Source organism: Phalacrocorax aristotelis, chromosome 2 (assembly GCF_949628215.1).
Source record: "Phalacrocorax aristotelis chromosome 2, bGulAri2.1, whole genome shotgun sequence".
Taxonomy (NCBI): domain Eukaryota; kingdom Metazoa; phylum Chordata; class Aves; order Suliformes; family Phalacrocoracidae; genus Phalacrocorax; species Phalacrocorax aristotelis.
In genome coordinates this window covers 41,330,014-41,348,917 of record NC_134277.1, presented here as the reverse complement: position 1 = coordinate 41,348,917, position 18,904 = coordinate 41,330,014, and the positions used below count along the sequence as shown (strand labels likewise).

Genomic DNA, 18,904 nt, shown 5'->3' with positions numbered 1-18,904 from the left:
CCAAAAAGATTCACACTGCTGTTCTTAGCCCAGATCTCCAGGTTATTTCAGGATACGAAGCAACCTACATGGATGTCATGGTGTATAGGAAGCCTTCCGCTTCCTTTATACTCTTTTTGTGTCAGGATCTGGTCCAGATTTTTAGTCTTGTGAAATGTTAGTACAAAGATTCCAATGTAAATCCCTCCCGGTCAGTACCCAGGAGATTCTGGTGCCCTAGAAATGCTGAAGCTCTGAGCAAACCATGGTGTATAGAGCATCCTTAGACATACAGTGCCACTCTTGAGATTGAGCTAGACCCATTCTTCTTTGTTCCCATTTTAGACTTTGTTTCTATTTTATCATCTTCCTTTTCTTCAGTAAAAGTGTCAGTCTCCCTACTTAGCTGCATGTATTTTGAATGCTGAAATGCCTTATGTTTGAATTTTACTGCAAGAGGTAACAATCCTGAAGACCACATTTTATAAAAACCCGAGATAAACAGCTTCAAGGTATAGGAGATTTAATCCTAACTAAGACCTGATTTAGGACAAAACTTACATTGAGACATAAGGACAAGTAATAGTGAAGTCTGGATGACGAAATATGCAATGACTCATTCCTCTAGTAAAATACTCTCCTACAAGTCCTAATACACATGAAATTCCATTTCTTTTAAGTCAATAATTTGTAGCAGTAGAAAGTTAGGGAATGCCACATTTGTGTGGGATGGCGATTATCTGGATCTAAAATGAAAGATGTGACTCATAATAAGTGACAGTTGTGTACTAGATTGCATTTAATTTTTTTCTTCCCTCTTCAGCTACCCAAAAATAATTACCATGCTATTACTGTCTTTTTCTGAAGAGAAATCCTGCTTCCTCCCCCTCTCCTGCCTTTTCCTCCTCCTCCAGCTTTCAAGTTAAAATATTGAGAAATGTTTAAAATGTGTCTTACCATTTACAAACACACTTGATTAAGAGCAGCACTGGAAGCAGTGTGCCAAACTGTAGCACACCTGTTCTATCACTAATGCCTCACACATGCATACAGAGATGACAGCAAATCCTGTTCCTGTTCCCTTCCTGGACAATCTGCTTGGCCCCGTCACAATGACTCCATATGCTCTAAACTTCCAGGGAGAACCATTGCATCCCACTTTTCTGTCTGTGGCAGAGGAATCCTGCTGGAGGAAAAGGGAACACCTCAGCTCAAGTCCTGCAAGCTCTTAGCACCAATGTGGACATTACTCTCAGAAACCCCAGTAGCTTAATAGTTTAAGCATTTCACCTTCCAAAACATTAGCCACACAAGCATGTCAAGTTTATTGATAAATTCAGTGGGATGTATGACAATGAGGAAAATGGATCCCCAGACAGACTTTGAACAAGAAAATCAATCAAATTCAGTTATGCTTCACAGAAGAAATACCCAGAGTTAGACATAATCCTGAACAGACATGAACCTCTTTCTTCACTCCTTGAAAAACCTGTCTGGGCCTAGGGCAGAGCTCTGTGGAAGCTCAAAAAGCCATGCCTCTGCCTGGGGACTCTTTCTGCATGATCTAAATTGGCTTTCTCTGCCCCACTGTTAAACAGGACTCTCTTGATTGTGACCTTGCTCATCTTAAGCTGTTCCTCGCCTTGTCCTCCCAAGTTTGTAGTTGGTATTAACACCTCTTTCCCTTGCTCTGGCTCCTCCCTTGCCCTTGCTCTGCTTGCTGCCTCACAGCCTTCTGTATCATTTGGAAGAAGCTGAGCCCTCCTGTGATATTATCAGGCTTTCAGCCTCCCAAGGCAAAGATCTAGCCACACTATTATTATTCCTAGCTATTCACAGAAAGACACATCAATGACATCCCCATGTCCTTCATTCCAGGGACACGGAGCAAGTCCCTGTGTAAGAAGACAAATGCTTTGTGAAATCAAACCAGAGTCTTCAAATTTTGGATGCCAGTGTTCAAACCTGTCACTTCAGAGCTTCTCATTCTATTTTCCACTCTAAATATTCACTTGACTTTGGTTTTGAGGAGAATACCTGCTCTTCAAACACAGCAACTGTGTTTAGACACCAGCATCCTTTAACTGCACTAACAGCTTGCAGAAGGAACAAAGACCAGAGATTAATCTTCAGCTAGTAGAAGATGTCGTATCTTCACAAAATCAGATTGCTGAGGTGACAGCCTTTCTGTTGTTTTTGGTGAAAGCCACAATACCATGGGTAATAGTTTCTCAGAGCTGGAGTACTGGCTGTTATAGATGGAAATGAATCACACCATAACTGAAGGCATTTTAAAGTTAGTATTTGAGGCCTTCAGTCCTTGGCCATGTGAAATAGTTTTCCCTTGTGAGGTGCAAGAAGCAAATGCACAGACCATGTATGTCAATGATCTTTCCTTCATAAGACTTTTTCAGGACTAATTCTGTTTTCTGAAATAAATCTAGAGTGACATCTTCTGTCAAGTAAATTGCAGCCTCGTAAAAGAAATGACCATAACAAACCCCTTTCTTTCCTTCTTTTAGTGTAATTTCAATGCTACTGAAGTACTCATAGAGATTTCTACCTTCTAATGGCAAAGATCCTGAAATGCAGCTTGCAGAGGTCTAGTTAAGGACCACATAAACCTGGCAATAAAAAAGAAAAATAATAGGTCACATTCAGAAGGGTTGTGAGTTCTTACAAGACACCATCTTGCTGCTCCTCACAGAGCTGTACCTTATCAATTTAGATGCTTTTTTTAAACTCTGTAAACTTACTTGCAGCATGCATAAACATCAATAAATTGAGTGACTTACATACGTTAAAACTGGCTTGATGTGTATGTTGAAGCCTTAGAAGAGTACGGCAAGAGAATTAATGGGAGTATAAATTAAGATAGCTAACCTTACTTTCTGTAGCTTCTTGATAGGTAAGTTACTATGTAGATTCAGTTTCACCCAAGTATGGATAAATGGATACTGGTAGATCTAGGTGAATCTAATTCTATAAGAAATTAATGTTTATAAAAAGGCCAAAGTATAATTTATACATAACCTCTGCATTTGTCTCAGAACAGAAAGTTTTTAAACAAGTCATTCAGAAAGAAATAATTACTGTTTATTGATTCTTCACTCATTCTTGTATTTTTTGTGAGACTTTTTTTTTCTTTAGATATTTCAGGTGCTGGATTCCTCTACGCAGAAGAAGTGGGGAGAGCTGCTCTTTGGGCAGGTGGGACACACAGCGGCATGACCACTCTTCCATTGCTTGGCACACAGCAGGAAAGCTGGAGGAGGATACGGTCTCCTGAGCCACCTAATATAGCTGCCTCCCAAAAGCATATTTGAAATAAACACAGCAGATGCAGGAGCTAGACATTGCACTATTGATGCACACCAGTGTGAGGAAAAACCTCTATTGTACATCAGACACCACACACTATAAAGAATTAAGATCATCTCTGTTTGTCATGTCAAGAGAAGGAATTTGGGTTGATATGAGTTACTTCTGCCTATGATACCTATAGGCTCTGGCTTCCCCATCTATCAAATTTATGGCTTAGATTTTATCTGTTCACAGTCTCAGACCTTTTAATTTAGAGCTGTATTACATGAATACATCTCACTCCAAGACAGTTCCTCATGGCAGGAATGTGATGATATCCCTCTATTTTACATAAGGGATGATTGTCCTAATGTGGCGCTTGGAAAGAGAATAGGAATTAGTAAATCCATTGTCTTGAGTGAAGACATCCTGGGACAAATTCTGGAAAGGGCTATGGGCTGAGGAATCCTTGGCTTTTCCACAGGCTCCTCAGGAGATGGGGAGAAGGCAAAGAATTCCTCTTTTTTGCTGCCCAGAGAAGTACACAGTACTACTGTACTGGTTCAAAAGAGAGTCAATGCCTGCAAATAGCCAGCAGCACATACCTGGAGAAGAGATTAAAAACAAGATATGAGGGAACTCACTGTTCCCTTAACCTTCTTTACCATCTGTCAAGGATTTCTTAAGACAGGTTATCAGCATCTTTTTCAGTTCATTCCCACTGGGGACAAAATTACTCTGATCAAAATTACACCTAAATGCTCATGCAACACCTATACTTCCCAGGTGTGCCTGGGAAGGAGACAGTCATAGCTTTTTTAATCAGGAAATGTGTTCAACGCGCACGCGCACACACACCCCACACCCCCCAAGATGCTGATTCATCAAAACCAACACTTTTTCTAATGGAAGGGCTTAGGAATTTTTAAATATTTTTTCTTCACTCTCTAGAAATATACTTTAGAAGTTATAAAACTATTTCCCAGGTGCAGGGCAAGGGGGAGGGGAGATTGTTTTCTGTGTCAAAACAAGGTTTTGGGTGTTATTTTGGTATTATTGTTATTGTTGTATTAAGCTGCCTACCACTGCAACTGTTTTGAATGTAAAATGTTAAATGAAGTATTTTGGTGGATAAACAACATCTTTTTTTTGAAATTTCATTTGATGAATGTTTTTTGAAAATTAACTCATTGTCTTAACATAAAACAACATGATTTAGTTCATCTGTGAAAGGTTTTCATGAAATAGAAAAATTATTTCTTCTGCAGCTATAATTAAGCAGCAGTTTATGTGCATCTTTGCGTAACAGTTCCTTCCCTGTGTTTCTTTGAATCTGTTCCTCTCTGTCCTTAAGGCAGGCCTTATCCATACAATATAGTTGAGTCCTAAAAATAAAGTGTGTTTCAAGTTTTCAAAGCTAAAAGCGGGTGATTTAATCATGGAGGGAGTTAGTTTGCTTAGGCTATCTAAAAATAAGTCTGGTCTAAGCAAGTTTTTTAGGCTGTTTTAGTTAATGGAAAATTAATGTCAGCTGTACAGGGTGTTGGTACAAAAACAGTGTCTAAGATAGATGGGATTAATTATCATGAAGACTTGCCTACAGGCTGATGATAGAATAAGCCAGGTAACTAGCTCAGACTAGATTAACATCTTTTAGATATCTGAAGTTATATGAGATTAATGCCTCCTCTCCTTCCCAGTGAAATTAATGAAAACATGGAGGATTTATTAGCAGTGTTTGAGTTAGTCTTTTTAAACCCCTGAACAATTTAAGATTTTTTTTCTGCCATGTATTTTTAATAATATTTCTTTCTCACTAACAAAAAAGCTTTTGTTTTCCTAAATAATTTGATTTTATTGTTTGAACTCAACATCATCAAGCGAACCTGATTGAGCTGTCACACTGTTATCACAGGACCATATGGGAAAAAAAGAGGAGAAAGTTGTTGTCCCCATTTAATGGAAGAAGACATGAGGGCATAAAGAGATGAAATGATGCTCCAGGTCTTCCAAACCTTTCCAAAATTATCATTAGAAATACTAGATTGATGGTAAGCTGTTATTAGAAACAGAAACTAAAACTAAATAGTAGCACAGAAGATTTTCCCCCATACAGCTATATAAAGAACCATAAAAGAAAATTTCATGGACTTTCTCAGTACTGCTTATTTTCTGATTGTGACTGATCTCTTAAATATGTATACTTGTTAAACATATTTATGTAGCAGATTATGTCAAAACAACAGGTAACATAATTCTTAATACATGCAAACCTGTTTTTCTCCTTTCTTCTGAGCTCACCAACATAATGGCAAAAAACAACAAACTCTATTAGAGAAATCAAACATCTGTAATGTAAAGCCAAGTCAAAAGTAGCAGGAATAGTGTGTTACATGCTACTTTACGTTCCTCTTCCATGTCTAAGCTGTCAACCTTTCAGTCTCTGTTCTTTGAAAGGGAGCACAAGAACTGTCATTTAATAGTCATGGGATATTAACAATGAAAGAACTATCACTTAAATAAAAATAAAGGTTGTGAAACTGATGTTGCAGCTGTCTGATCTCCAGTTAAATTTTGTTTTGTATGTCAGGCAATAATATTTCATTCAGCAACTCCAAAAGAGATACAAATGTTAAAATTCAACATGCCTCACATTTAGACCTCTGGCAAGAAACCTGGACCAAGTGGGTGCGTGGCAGACTGCCCCAAATGACTGACACAAGGCAAGCACTAGATTTAGCATGCCTTCATTTGACAGCTGACCCAGCAGAACAGCACCTCAGTGGACTGCCAGTCTTTTTTATATCTCTGCTTTCAGTTATAATCTCAATTATAACATCACATCTCATATAGCACTCCAAATTCACAGTCATTTACAAACACTACCCAAGCCTAGGCAGTCAGCTAAAGGGATAAACTGTCTTATTGTTATTAGCCATCAAAGTTCTGAAACATTGTCCTCTTGCGGCAGGTTGAGAACATAACAAGGAAAATAGCAGCTTCTCCAGGCTGTTTCCCTGGCCCTAGAACCAACCAGCATGCCTGGGGAGATTTCGGGTGCAAGGCACACGTGTGAATTGCGGCAGAGAAGTTTCCTTAGTGCCATACTGTGGGCAGACTGGGACAAACTAAATCACAGTAGACTTACATGGCAAGATCAGGTCTTTAACTTGTAGCACTGTGTTTTGGATTCCCAGTGTAGCAATACCCATTAAATACAAAGCAATTTAGCCATTAGACTGGCTCACTTTTTCACTGGCCTGAGGAAGTACCAGCAGTTTGCATATTTATACCTGCTGCCTGGCTGTATATATAACTAACCAACAGAAATTAGACCTGACAAAGTTTAAAAGGTGAGCTATAGGAACATAATGCTAATAACTGCTGTACCAACCTAACACTTTTTTTGCTTGTTTTTAGGAGAACTCCTACAGGAAGAGCTTTGCCATCTCCGTTTTGTACTGTCACACGCCTCCTTCCAGAGCATCTGAAGGACATGCTAAACTCAGCACAGTTCTTCCCAGAGATTACACTGTATGCACTCATTAGCCAAGAAAACAGTGTGTCACCATACCTTGAGTCATCACTGAGTCAGAGTTTTACCTCTTCAGGACTCAGTGCCATAACTTTCTACCCAAAGTTCCTGAATCATACAGAGGAAAAAGAAAGGACAGCTACAAAAAAACTTCATGTTACATAAACAGCTCTAGACATGCCCAAGATAAGGGCACATCTGTCAGGGTGGACATAGACACATCTAAGCCCATAGAGAAGGAAATATTCAAACAGACCAAGCAACATACCAGTGCAGGTATGCAGATCTTAAAGATCTGGATTCAGCAAATTTGAAGGCCAATGTAGACATATCACTAGATGTCTTCATTGCCTAAGAGAATCCAGGCTCCAGCAGCATGTGCGTCCACCTTCTCACATTCTCAGCTCTTTTTTAACATATTTGTACTAGAAAACAGAGCTCATACAAAGTTCCCAAGCTCTTTCATATGAAATCAAATGAGTTAGTTACACTAGAAATGACCTGACAGCATCGCATTTGGCTTAAAAGTACTCGAAGGTTTACTGTTTCCTACAGAGTCAAGCCCAAGGCTGTCTGGTTCACCCTGTCATGTAAAAAGTAGAATTACCATCTTCATACGTCACCTGCTGGCGGACTGTGGATGGAAGATTCATGGAAGCTAATAATAGCCTCATGATACATATAAAGTGAATTAGTTCCTTATTCTGACTGAAAGAGAAAAACAGGAGCCACCACCACAAATGCAGGTCAGATCAGCTGAGCGATGTCAGTAGAGAGGGGTTCAGCACAGAATGAAAGCAAATGGATATAGCTGGTTTTTATAGTGGATATATATGCAGGCATGTGTAAGCATAAACAGAGACACGCAGAAGTATCACAGACACAGAGTACGACAGAAAGTCAAAGGCAGCTAGTTGTTGTTTGACCCTGACCTGATAGAAAGCCAGGAGAGCTTTCTAAGGAGAATGCAGACTGGAAAAAAAAAAAAAAAAAAAAAAGAAAAAAAAAGAAAAAGGAAAGGACAAAAAGAGGGTTGGAATCATAAGAGAGAAAGCATTCTGCTCTTTGATTTCCACTGATTCAGGGACACAGGCTTTTATGTACATTTTTTATTAATATACATTATCAAATCAAGGAAATGTCGTCTCTCACCTGAAGATTTCCTCCCAATAGAAACTACCTGCAGAAACCTAAGTGTTCTCTGAAGGCTAGGGCTGCAAAAGGGAGGGATGTACTACCTTTAGGCTCGTGTATGAAGGCTCCTGACCCACCCGTGTGGAGCATAAGGCCACAGTTCTGCACTGACCAGCCTCAGACCCGGACTTCCTGGGATTGTTCAGCCACACGACCTTGACCCGGCTTAGGCAGGTAGGCAAAGTTGTTCTATGCCGCTGCAGGAGAGAAGAAAGTACCTGACTGCAAGTAACATCAGAACTGAGCAGTCAGATCATATCTGAGCTGTCATAAAATCTAGTGCGTAATTGCCTGCCACAAAAATCCCTTGATCACACCAGAACAGTCAGGGCTACTTTGCACCAGTTCAGTGTTGCACCATATGGCTATGACATTTTAAATCCTATGTTGCATCTTCTAAAAACATATTTTCAATTCCTTGCAACCACAGCCTAAGGAATAAAAGTGCAGGGAAAACACTGTAAAGATAGCACCCAGCTGAGAGGCAACATTAAAGCAGAAGTATGCCTCAAATCCCATCTCTGTATGCAATTTATTGAATATAAATAGAGTAGCAGGAACAGAACAGAGGTGCCCCAAGCATTCCTGTATCATGCTTATTATCTGGCATGATGCACATTTATTTATTCCACATAAAACAGAAGTGTTAACAGAGGGAAAGAGAACATCTTCATTCTGTCCACAGTAGTTAATCCCAGGTTCAAATCACTTCAGAAAGATGAGGAAAGTTAAATCCTTCCCATCATCACCATAAAGTCTGAGTTATAATTAGTAGGTGAATGATTAAAACAGGAATGAGATAGAGACAGACATGTCAGCACTTCCAGAGATGCTCCATGTGAAGCCCAGTACAATAAGCAGCACTGGAGCATTCTTACAAATCAGTTGCAGAGGGAAGCTAGACAATTTGTGAATCTAGGCCAGACCTTTAAGCATTTAGGGAGTTCCACTGTGACAGTGTTCAGCACTTGTGCCCTTTAGGTATCACAAGTGTAAGGCAGCAGCAAAGCAAGACTACAGATCCAAATTTCGGCCCTAACTATTAAAAGCACCAGTGAGGTGGGTCATCAGCTCCAACTGCTTTGTGATAATGAGAACCCAACACCTGGATGAGAGCGCATGGCATGTAGCCACTGCCTGCTGCAGCCTTGGAGAGGACCAGCATTTCCCCTCTAACAGTGCAAAATTGTACTGTGGATTCCTTGCTATCATGGCTACCTTTTAGCATTGAGGTTGTGTGTTTGGGTATGAGAAGGTGGCTATTTAATACTGTGCCAGACAAACACTTGGTGTAAAGTCTGTCAAGACCAATAAAGTTTCACCATGGAAGAATTTGACTTACTATTATAATTCAAGGAGTTTTAGGACTAAGGGAAAGTACAGAAGAATGTGTTCACTGCTTAAAGGAGGGTCTAAGTATTATTTTTCTGACACCATTCATTAATATATTTTTTTATAGGAGTCACACTCTTATAAATGCTGTCTCATATATTTTGAAGCATAAAAGGTGACTGTCTCCTACTTAAATGAATAAAAACAATGTTCCTTTCTGATCAGATTTGAAAGGAGATCACTAATCAGCAGTTTTTGAATGAGGACCAGTAGCCAGCTAATCCATATCCTTCACCTTCCCATTTACCTTCTCATTGCCATTGTTCACATGGTTATTTAGCCAATCAGATGCTGAAATATTGGGTTGGCATTTATTCAAGCTACTTAAGCATTTTTATGCAGACCAAGTGAAAACACCTAAACAGTACCAAATCAAAGAGCAGATGCCTGCAGTTTATTTTCTTTGATTGAATTTCAGTAGAATTTACAGGCGGTCCTCTTCATATTCATGTTATCACATTAGGGAGTCTGGGCTTGTGGTGGAGAATGACAGACGTTTGAGAAATTTGTCCAGCATTTGCAGAGGACAGGCTTCCAGATCCAAGTAGAGAAAACAGTGAAGTGGTGTTTGCTCTTCCAGGACTGGAAAGGACACAGTGGATTGCTTTTGTGTCAGGTTCAGAGTTGACAAACTTCTTAACTAGCTCATCTGATGCAGCACCTTCAATTTCTGCATTAAGTCAAGGTTCTTTAAGGTATTTAGCCTTTAAACTGTCTTATCTCAGTATCTTTGAGGGTTAATATTCTGGCTTATCTTGGAGGTGAATTGTAATGTCATTTACTTTAATCAATTTTGTTGAACAGCTGTCAGACACTGCAGTCATACAGAGTCCTGAAGGAGTTAGGACACAAGCTCTGCTTCCCTCCTAACTCTTCTTGCACTACTTTCCCAAGGCATTAGAGGAGATAAAACCTTATCATCTTCACTTGATGTCCAATGCTGGAAGGAAGGCTGAGAGGTTAGGATTATATGAATGATCCTGTCATTCCTCTGGGGAATTATGCTACCAGCAGTAAAGGAAGTGTTCTCCCTTTGAGAATGAGCTGATATTACAGGCTTGAAAGATGGCTGCTATCCTGGCTGCTCCAGCAATTACTGAAGTAGACTTGGTGTCTGGAGTCTTTCAAAGGCAGCATGTCAAATGACATTTTACTTTCCAGGTTAGAAGTTAAGCGCATAAGTATAAACTGAGCAAGAGCCAAGAGATGCTACCTTTAAAGCAGGCAAAATGCCATCTGTCAGCAGTGCTCAGCCTCTTCAGGAGGCAGTGGTTTCTGGCTCATGCTGAGTTCAGGGTCCCATGGAACTCAGAAACTGGAAAGCATCAATATCTCCTCCGTGTGCTGGCCCTGTTCTGTGCAATTCAGAGTCTGGCACCCTGCAGTACCAACCCATGATGGAGGCAGCCTCCACAGATGATAGAATTGTGCTTCTACAGCCTGGTCTTTAAGAGGTGGGTGTGCAGGACAGGGAAGCTTCCCAGTGCAAATCCAGTATGAATCAATGGAACAAAGCACACTGGCATACAAGCATTGTGTATTCCCATAGCGTGCTGGTCTCCAAGACTGTAGAACCTCCGTGGTGGGCATGCATTATGGTCAATCTGTTCTTCTGTCAAATAGGCAATTCCTGAAGATCTAGTCTTTATTATTGCTCTGGCCAGAGTGCTTCCTGTGTGGTATATTAGCGTACCAGCCCCAGAAGAACCGACGCCTTTCATATTACTGTGGAAGAAGACACAGAATAAGTGCAGTTTCACAGTTACTCTCACTGCACAAGCAATACATGACAGCAGATTTCAGACCCTATCAGAGCTTGTTCTTCAGCCTGGTGCCAACAGGAAAAGGAGAGGTTGCACTGCTGCAGTGCTGACTGCGCCTGCAGGGCAACTCACACCCTCCTTCTCCAAATCATCATGTTCTGCTTGTGATGACCACCCTTTAAATGGTGAGGAAAGGCCAGTACTTTTGGAAACCCAGAAGAATAACTTGGGACACAACAAACCTGGCTGAGATGGTGTGGTTGAAGCCATTTTCTAGCAAAGTGACCAAGGCTGCCCGAAGGGAAATGCAGCAATTGCAGTTGACCGTTTACCTCACCAGCCTCCACTCCCTGCCTTTCTGCCTCTTTTAGTTGCCCTCATCTTTTGCAGGTGCATCTATCATTTCCTATCATTAAATACAGGGAGAAATGGGTGCATTTGAGGGCAAGGAAAAAAGGACAAGGAACAGGGTATTTTGCCTGTTCAGAGCCCAGAGCAACTTTCATTTACTCTGGCACTAGAAGGCTCCCTAAAAACACATAGTAATTCAGGTTAAAGAAAAAGAGTAATATATCAACTTTCCCATTAAATCTTACTTACAATCTGTCCAGGCCATTGTAATTCAAATGTTTTCCCCTCCTCATTTCAGATAAAGCTTTTACTCTCAAGTACCTGTTCAGGAAAGAGCTTTTAATTCCATTAAAATACATATTCATTTGTATATGAACATATGAATATGAAAATACAGAATCATCTTCCATACTTCATCACAGACTGTGCACATTAGTCACTGTGCTTCTTTAGTCATAAGTGGTCATTAAAAAAAGGCCTTTTAGCAGAATCTTTAAGCTTATTATAAACTGTGTTATAATACATTTCCTACTGACTAATCTACAGGTATCCTGATACAGTGGTAATCAATAAATTCACGGCTGCAGCTAAATTATACACCGCTAAGAACGGATGCGTACATTTGAGACTGGACTCTCTAGACTGCCAGTGAAAGACCAGTCCTGTCCCCAGAAGCTTCATTCTAGTCAAAACCAGCGATGAGTGGGAGAAAGGAAGCATAATTAAGCACAGTGTACCTATGGGGAACAGCAACACAAAGAAAAGGACTTGCCCAAGATCACACAGGAAGACAGGGACAGAGCTGGTAATTGAGCCCAATTGTCCTGAAATGCAGCCCAGTTGCCTTAATAGTAGCTTTTTCCATTTTATGCTGTCTTTAATTCTTTTCACTTCACTTAGATATTATGGTGACAGCTGCCTTATAGAAACCTAAAATATATGGAAAGCAGGTGTCAAGAATTTCTTGGACACAAAAGTAAGCAAAACAGAAGAGATTTTCACGTTCTCCAGGGTGTACACTGACTTGTCTGCTATCTTCATCATAAGAACACCACACTACTTTGATAGCTTCCCTAGCCCTTTTATATAGATCATTTTTGTAATTGATAGCGTTACTGTGAAAAAGCAATCTGCTGCTGAATAAAAGATTAAACCAAGACTAAACCCTTAGTCAGTGTGAATGTGCTTATTATTCAAGGATCCTGTTTATTATCAAGGTAATTCTACATTTTAATGCCCATGAAGATTGAAAATAAACTAGTCAAAACAATGACCTTACCATAAATTATATTCCTAGAAGGGATGAGTCTGAACTGTCGTTACCAGAGTAGTCTGCCTCAATCATTTTGAAAAAGATTGTGTTATAAAACAGGGTGATCTGTACACATTTTATACAGGTCAACTTCACCTAATATTTTTCTTTGTAAATTCAAGAGCTGCCAACACATACATGTTCCCATGTTTTCTTCATTAAAAAGAGAGAGAGAGCAATTTTTCCTTTTTCAACACACAGTCCAGCTGAAGCCAAGCACTCAGGTAGGGCAGCAGAGAGAGGAAAGAAACAAGCAGCCCCACAAACCCGCAAAAAGATTTCTGCCTGTTGTGTGCAAAGCGCTAGCCTTAAAACACAGCTGGTTAAAGCTCGTCCTGGCAGCAGGCAGGAAAATTTATCTGCATCCACCATATCCACTGGTGTTCCCAGCAAGTACAGTATTAAAGGTTTCACTGACCTGGAAGAGAGGAAAGCCAGGCTCTGGCCATAGACCAGTGGGGCTGTGTGCTGCACCTGGTTCCTCTGACTGATCCCTACATGTAAGGTAGTCACTGCAAACTTAATTGAGAACAAATTGAGAACAAAATGAAATCATCCAAACTAGATGTCTCAAGTATGACAACAAAAACCCATCCTGAAATTGCTTCTCTGTCTCCATTAAGCAGAAAAGGACTTTTTGGCAGCTTGCTCAGCTGAGAAGGTGTAAACCCAGTGAGATGAATCATGGTCCAGCCCCTTCTTCGGGCTTTTGCAGTGGGTAGAATGTTTGTAAGTTGTGTCACTTCCACTCTACAAATAAGTATAAGACAGACAGACTCGGACCTGTCAGAGCAAGTCTAGAGGAGGCCACAAAAATGATCAGAGGGCTGGAACACCTTTCTTAGGAAGACAGGCTGAGACAGTTGGAGTTCTTCAGCCTGGAGAAGAGAAGGCTCCTGGGAAACCTTACTGTGGCCTTTGAATAGTTAAAAGGGGCTTGTAAGACGGGTGGAGAGATTTTTTTTTTACCAGGGCCTGCAATGACAGGACAAAGGGCAATGGTTTTAACCCAAAAGAGGGTAGTTTTAGATTAGATATAAGGAAGAAATTCTTAACAGTTAGGGTGGTGAGGCACTGGAATAGGTTGCTCAGAGAAGTTGTGGATGCCCCATCACTGGAAGTATTCAAGGTCAGGTTGGATGGGGCTTTGAGCAACCTCATTTAATGGAGATGTCCCTGCCCATGGCAGGGTGGGTGGAAATAGATGACCTTTAATAGCCCATTCCAACACAAACCATTCTATGATTCTGTGATTATTAAAAAAGATTAATGTCTTCAAAATACCATAAATTCTATCAAAAGTCATGGTTAAGATAACAGTCCCTTGGGGCCTGGGTCTGTGATCTTTCATCCCAATGTGCCTGCCCTCATCATCTCCTCTCTTTGCTATGTAAATATGCAGCATTACTGCAGCATGTGGGGCAGCTATTCATAGCACAACTTAGTTGCATTATTTTGGTTGCTATATATTCTCATCTGATTGCCTTGCAACCCTCGTTTTGTTTACGCTTCTCTAGTATTGATTTTATCAGTTGTGCATATGTACTTAAAGGCTATTTTAGTACAAGGCCATTTAAAGCCTTTCAAGCCAATCAGTGCCATTGAGAAGTCACAATTTACAGGCACACAGGAGACACGACAATTATGCCATCTGGATCTGAAGGAAGAAATGGAAACAAGAACATTTTACCTTAATTTAAGTACGGACTAATCCCTGACATACCGATAATTAGTTGTAAATATTGGTTGTCTCCTGTGAATATTTTCTCTGTGTTTCAGGGACCTAGAAATGCAACTGTGGTACCTTCCCTCTGAGGAGGGCATATGGTCCTGATCCATGCTCAGAGTCTGAACACAGCTGCTCTACAAGCATTGCCCAGAGCTCACAAAGCAGAAGCAGAAAAGTGTGGGCCAAAAAAACCTTTCAAACGCACCACTGAAGGAAAAGGCAGATTCAGCCCCCAGTCTTGCCCCCTCTTGAAAAAAAAGCTGTAAGATCTTGTCCAGCCTCAGACTTATGTTGAATAAAAAGCTGTGGCAAATGTATCTTTTCTGCAATAAAAGATCATCAAAACTTTTTAAGGTTTCTTTTTAAGACATTGCACATTTCAGTGGGGAAAAAACATTTGTTAAAGGTCAGAACAATTTGCCTGCCATTTTCAAAACAAATAATTTTTGGTTCAGACTGACAGTTGACCCAGCAATTACTTTTAGGGCTTTTTTTTTTTAAATTATGCCTCAAATTAACTCTAATGAAATATTTTAAGACTTCCTTTTTTTAATATGATGAGTAACCTCCCCCCCAAAAGAAATCATTTCAGGTCAATGTGAATGGAATTTTTTTCAGTCAGTGAACTGAAAAATCAATTAATCCAACAGCCAGTGCTGTGAGCAACTCAAGGGCACTGTGAGACCAAGAGACAATTTGGGAAAGAAGAACTGACTGATCCTGCCATAATACTTTTCAGTATAGTGCTACCCATCTTTCCAACAGGGTGCCTGCTCAAGTTTCCAGCTGAGTCACATCTCTTGCTCATATCTTACTAGGGTTGGTGTAGGGGAAAAAAAAAACAACAAAGAAAACAACATAAGGAGGAAAATGAAAGTAGCAGAGTTCCATTTCTGCAGGTGGAAGGTTAGAAGGGTATAATTATATTTTCGTGGTTTAGTTAAATTAGAAGCTTTTTTGAGAATCTATCCTGTTGATGCCCCCTCCAGTCCCAGGTGGAGTGGGCAGGGGAGGGCAGACAGTAAAATACTCCTCATAGGCTCATGACACAAATGCTAATACCAGTGCTCTCACACTCATTATTTCCTGTGATTCTTAAAGTACCAATTTATTTCTCATTTCAGAAACTTTATTTCCATTCTCTGCTTGCTCTGAAGAAAATACTACATATTTATGCATATTTAAATACTTCTTCAGATGCTTAACCTTCCACCTCTTCTTTTTTTCATCTCATCTACTATGACTGGCTTGGGAAGCATTTAAAGGTTATAATGCATAGACTCAAGGCACTTGATATGTGATTGTACTTACCTATATCACCACAGAAAAACAGAAGCTTTGTTAACTTGTGTTAATTGATGAGAGCTGCCACTTTCTCTTCTTTCTGCACACAAGGTCAAAGGAAAGTAATAATAATAACCATCAAACTCAAGACCCAACCTCTCACACACAGGTCACCTAGTTCTGTGTGCACCAATATATTACATTATCAAAAACATTTTGGTATTTAGGGGGGAAAAAAATCTATTTCTAATTTCATTTTCTCACTTCTCATTATTTCCCTGTTTCTCTACAGCAAAAGTTAGGCTGGTTTGAGTGTAGCTGCAGTAGCCTGAGAAAGAGTAAAGATCTGTGCCTGGGAAGTGTTAGGATCACATGAAGTTTGCCATCTGGCCATGGGGCATAAACATGTGATTAGAATCACGTTTGGCCACCTATGACTCCCTTGCCTGGATGACTTTACAAATAGCTTAACTGGCAACATCCTGTGGCAAAATTTTTAAGCAGTTCCTTCCAAAATCCTGCTAAAGATATACATAATTTCATACTGAGGTGCCAAAATTAAGTGACTTAGTTCTCACATGGAAACAGCATTTTCTTAGTGCCAACAAGACTTTGTTTCCAGGACTGAACTAATTTTTGGATTCCAGTTAAAAAAATAAAATCTAAGGCCATTGAATAACCTTTAGGGAAGAGTAAAAGGAAGAGTAAATTAATTTTCATTTAATTGAGGATCAATGTCTTTTGCCTTTAAGCAGTCTGTTGCCTGAAAGTAATGTGCTTTTTATTGTTTGGCATAACTCCAAGGCTTGCAATAACTACAGATAACTGGGAAAATGAAAAACTATTTCTGGTTCTTTCTAGTTTGTTTACTTCTGCATTTATATGCATTCTGTGTATCTTCAGTTCCATTATTTTCCGTGTTTCTGTGTGTCTTTCACACTGCAATAGCAGAATGAAAATCACGATTGTAAAGCCCCAAGAATTTGCAGAGCAATCAGAAAGTGGGAATTTTATCTGATACTACTTTTAACACTTTTTAAATAAATTCATGTATTTCAAGTTGATAGGGTCCCTTTAAATCCTTCTACTCTGATAATCTGTATTTCTGATTATCTTACACATAGGCACCAGCTTGAATTTTTCAAAGCAAAAACCTCATTTTCTTATTTTCTGCAAAGCTTTGCAACATGTTTCCCCCCACCCCACCCCCCCACTGATGTTAGGATGAGGATTTATATGACATTTCTGAGAGTGACTTGATTTTTCTCTTCAAACACCCCAGGTACCTTGTGTTCTTTTAAGCATTCTCTTTCATGGCCCAGTTCCGCAAAAGCATTTAAGCCCAGGCTTAATCCTCGGTCAAGTAAAGTACATAAACATGTTAAGTTAATATGAATGCACACCCTAAAGCTAACATCAAAATGTGTGGCCATTCTATCTCCTCTTGACTTCAAAAGACCAGGTATTTTCAGAAAGGCAACATATTTCATTTAATAAAAAAAATATTTTTACGATCTTTCAGATCCCACAAAAGCCCAAAGTATTTCCATCTAACTGTTGCCTCGTCTCATACCAGAATAAAAAAATAGCTTTGGTGGTTTTAACAACAAAATCTTTTTCTTTCCATTTGATATGGAGTTTCATACAGCAAAGTATAAAACTCAAAGGTACCACTGTTTAATATGCTTGAATTCACCATCCTTAGTAGTCAGAGTGGGCTGAGAATTTTCCAACAGAGTACTTCTCTGCTTGAAAACACTGTTTCATGGCTGAAATATGCTGCTTTTGGACGGTCTCTTCTCCCTTGCCTGCCGCCGCAGGCCCCAGGCCTTCGCTGTGCCTATGGGACTGTGATGAGGAGAGGGTGTGAGAGGAGGAGCGGGAAGCAACTGCCAAGCTAGGTGATCGTGAGCAGGACTGAGAGATAAGATTAACAAACATCTTGGGCACCAGCTATATTTGTAACAGCTGGCTGGACTGGACCACCTGCAGCACTGCTCTGGTTTCAGTGAAGCAGCACTTTATGGTGTTAATTTCCTTATTCTTTTTTCCTTACTTTATCAGGACCACAGAAATGATACTCCACATTAAATTTTCATCTGGAAGTTTGACACTAGTATTCTTCAATTTCTGTCAAAATTATTCCCTTGTAAAAGGAAAGCCATCAGCGTTTCTTCACTGTAGATCCAATTTAGCAAAGCTTCACTCTCAAAAGTAACTTTTTTATGCCCGAACAATCTATGCACAGTGATAATGCATGTACTCTTGTAAGGCACATTTGTAAATTTATAAATATCTTCAGGTCTTAACAGTTTTTCCTTTGATTTCTACTAGAATCTTTCCTTTGTTTTTTTTTCCAGCCTTTATAAATGGGATATCATCACTGTTACAGTGTCCTGAATTGATGGGTGTGGATAGGATTCCCATTTTAGGATGGACTATTCGATATTTGTATTTCAGGATCCATGGTCACGTCCTTGCAAGTCCCTGCAGAACATTTTTGTAAAGTATGTGCTTATGTGTCCTGCTGAATAGTCAACGAAAGAGTTAAATATGGCATGGCATTTGGAAACATTGCAAGCTCAGAACTTTTCACAATTAATAATACAGGAAAAAAAATGAACAGAATGCTTTATGGCAGTCTGCATTTACTGTATGTCTATGTTTTGCTCTGATTGCATTTAAGTTACATTAGCACGAAAATCATGCCACTAACAAGATTCAGTGCACTTTAAGAAACACTAACAATGATCTTTGAGAAAACCCAGAATATAAATTCCACAATCCATTGTCAGAAATAACATTATATTGTTCATACTTTTAAATTTGATGGTGTAAAGCTTTCTTGATTTCTCTTCAAGCCCTGTAAGCATTGTATAAAATAGCCTGTGCTGGTGAAATTACCTGGCAATGCATGATGTTCCATAATCATTGTTCCTACAGTACAGCTGGAAATTCAGCAATTCAGCAGTCAGCATTAGATTAAGTCATGCTTAATCATCATGAGCAGCAGTTCTGGGAATACAGGCGTAATCCTGCTAACTCAGTCTTGTCCTCATCTT

At 39.7% G+C, this 18,904-nt stretch overlaps 1 long non-coding RNA gene across 1 annotated transcript in view; it reads right to left on the bottom strand.

The window, feature by feature from the left end:
* Positions 1 to 8,582: 8,582 nt before the first annotated feature.
* Positions 8,583 to 18,904, bottom strand: part of LOC142053888 (uncharacterized) — a 55,158-nt gene continuing 44,836 nt past the window's right edge. Inside the window, exons 2-5 of the long non-coding RNA XR_012659357.1 lie at positions 15,870 to 15,942; positions 13,248 to 13,348; positions 11,767 to 11,838; positions 8,583 to 11,128 (exon numbers count right to left, since the gene is read on the bottom strand). This is a non-coding gene — a long non-coding RNA (uncharacterized LOC142053888). The remainder of the gene's footprint in view (positions 11,129 to 11,766; positions 11,839 to 13,247; positions 13,349 to 15,869; positions 15,943 to 18,904) is intronic.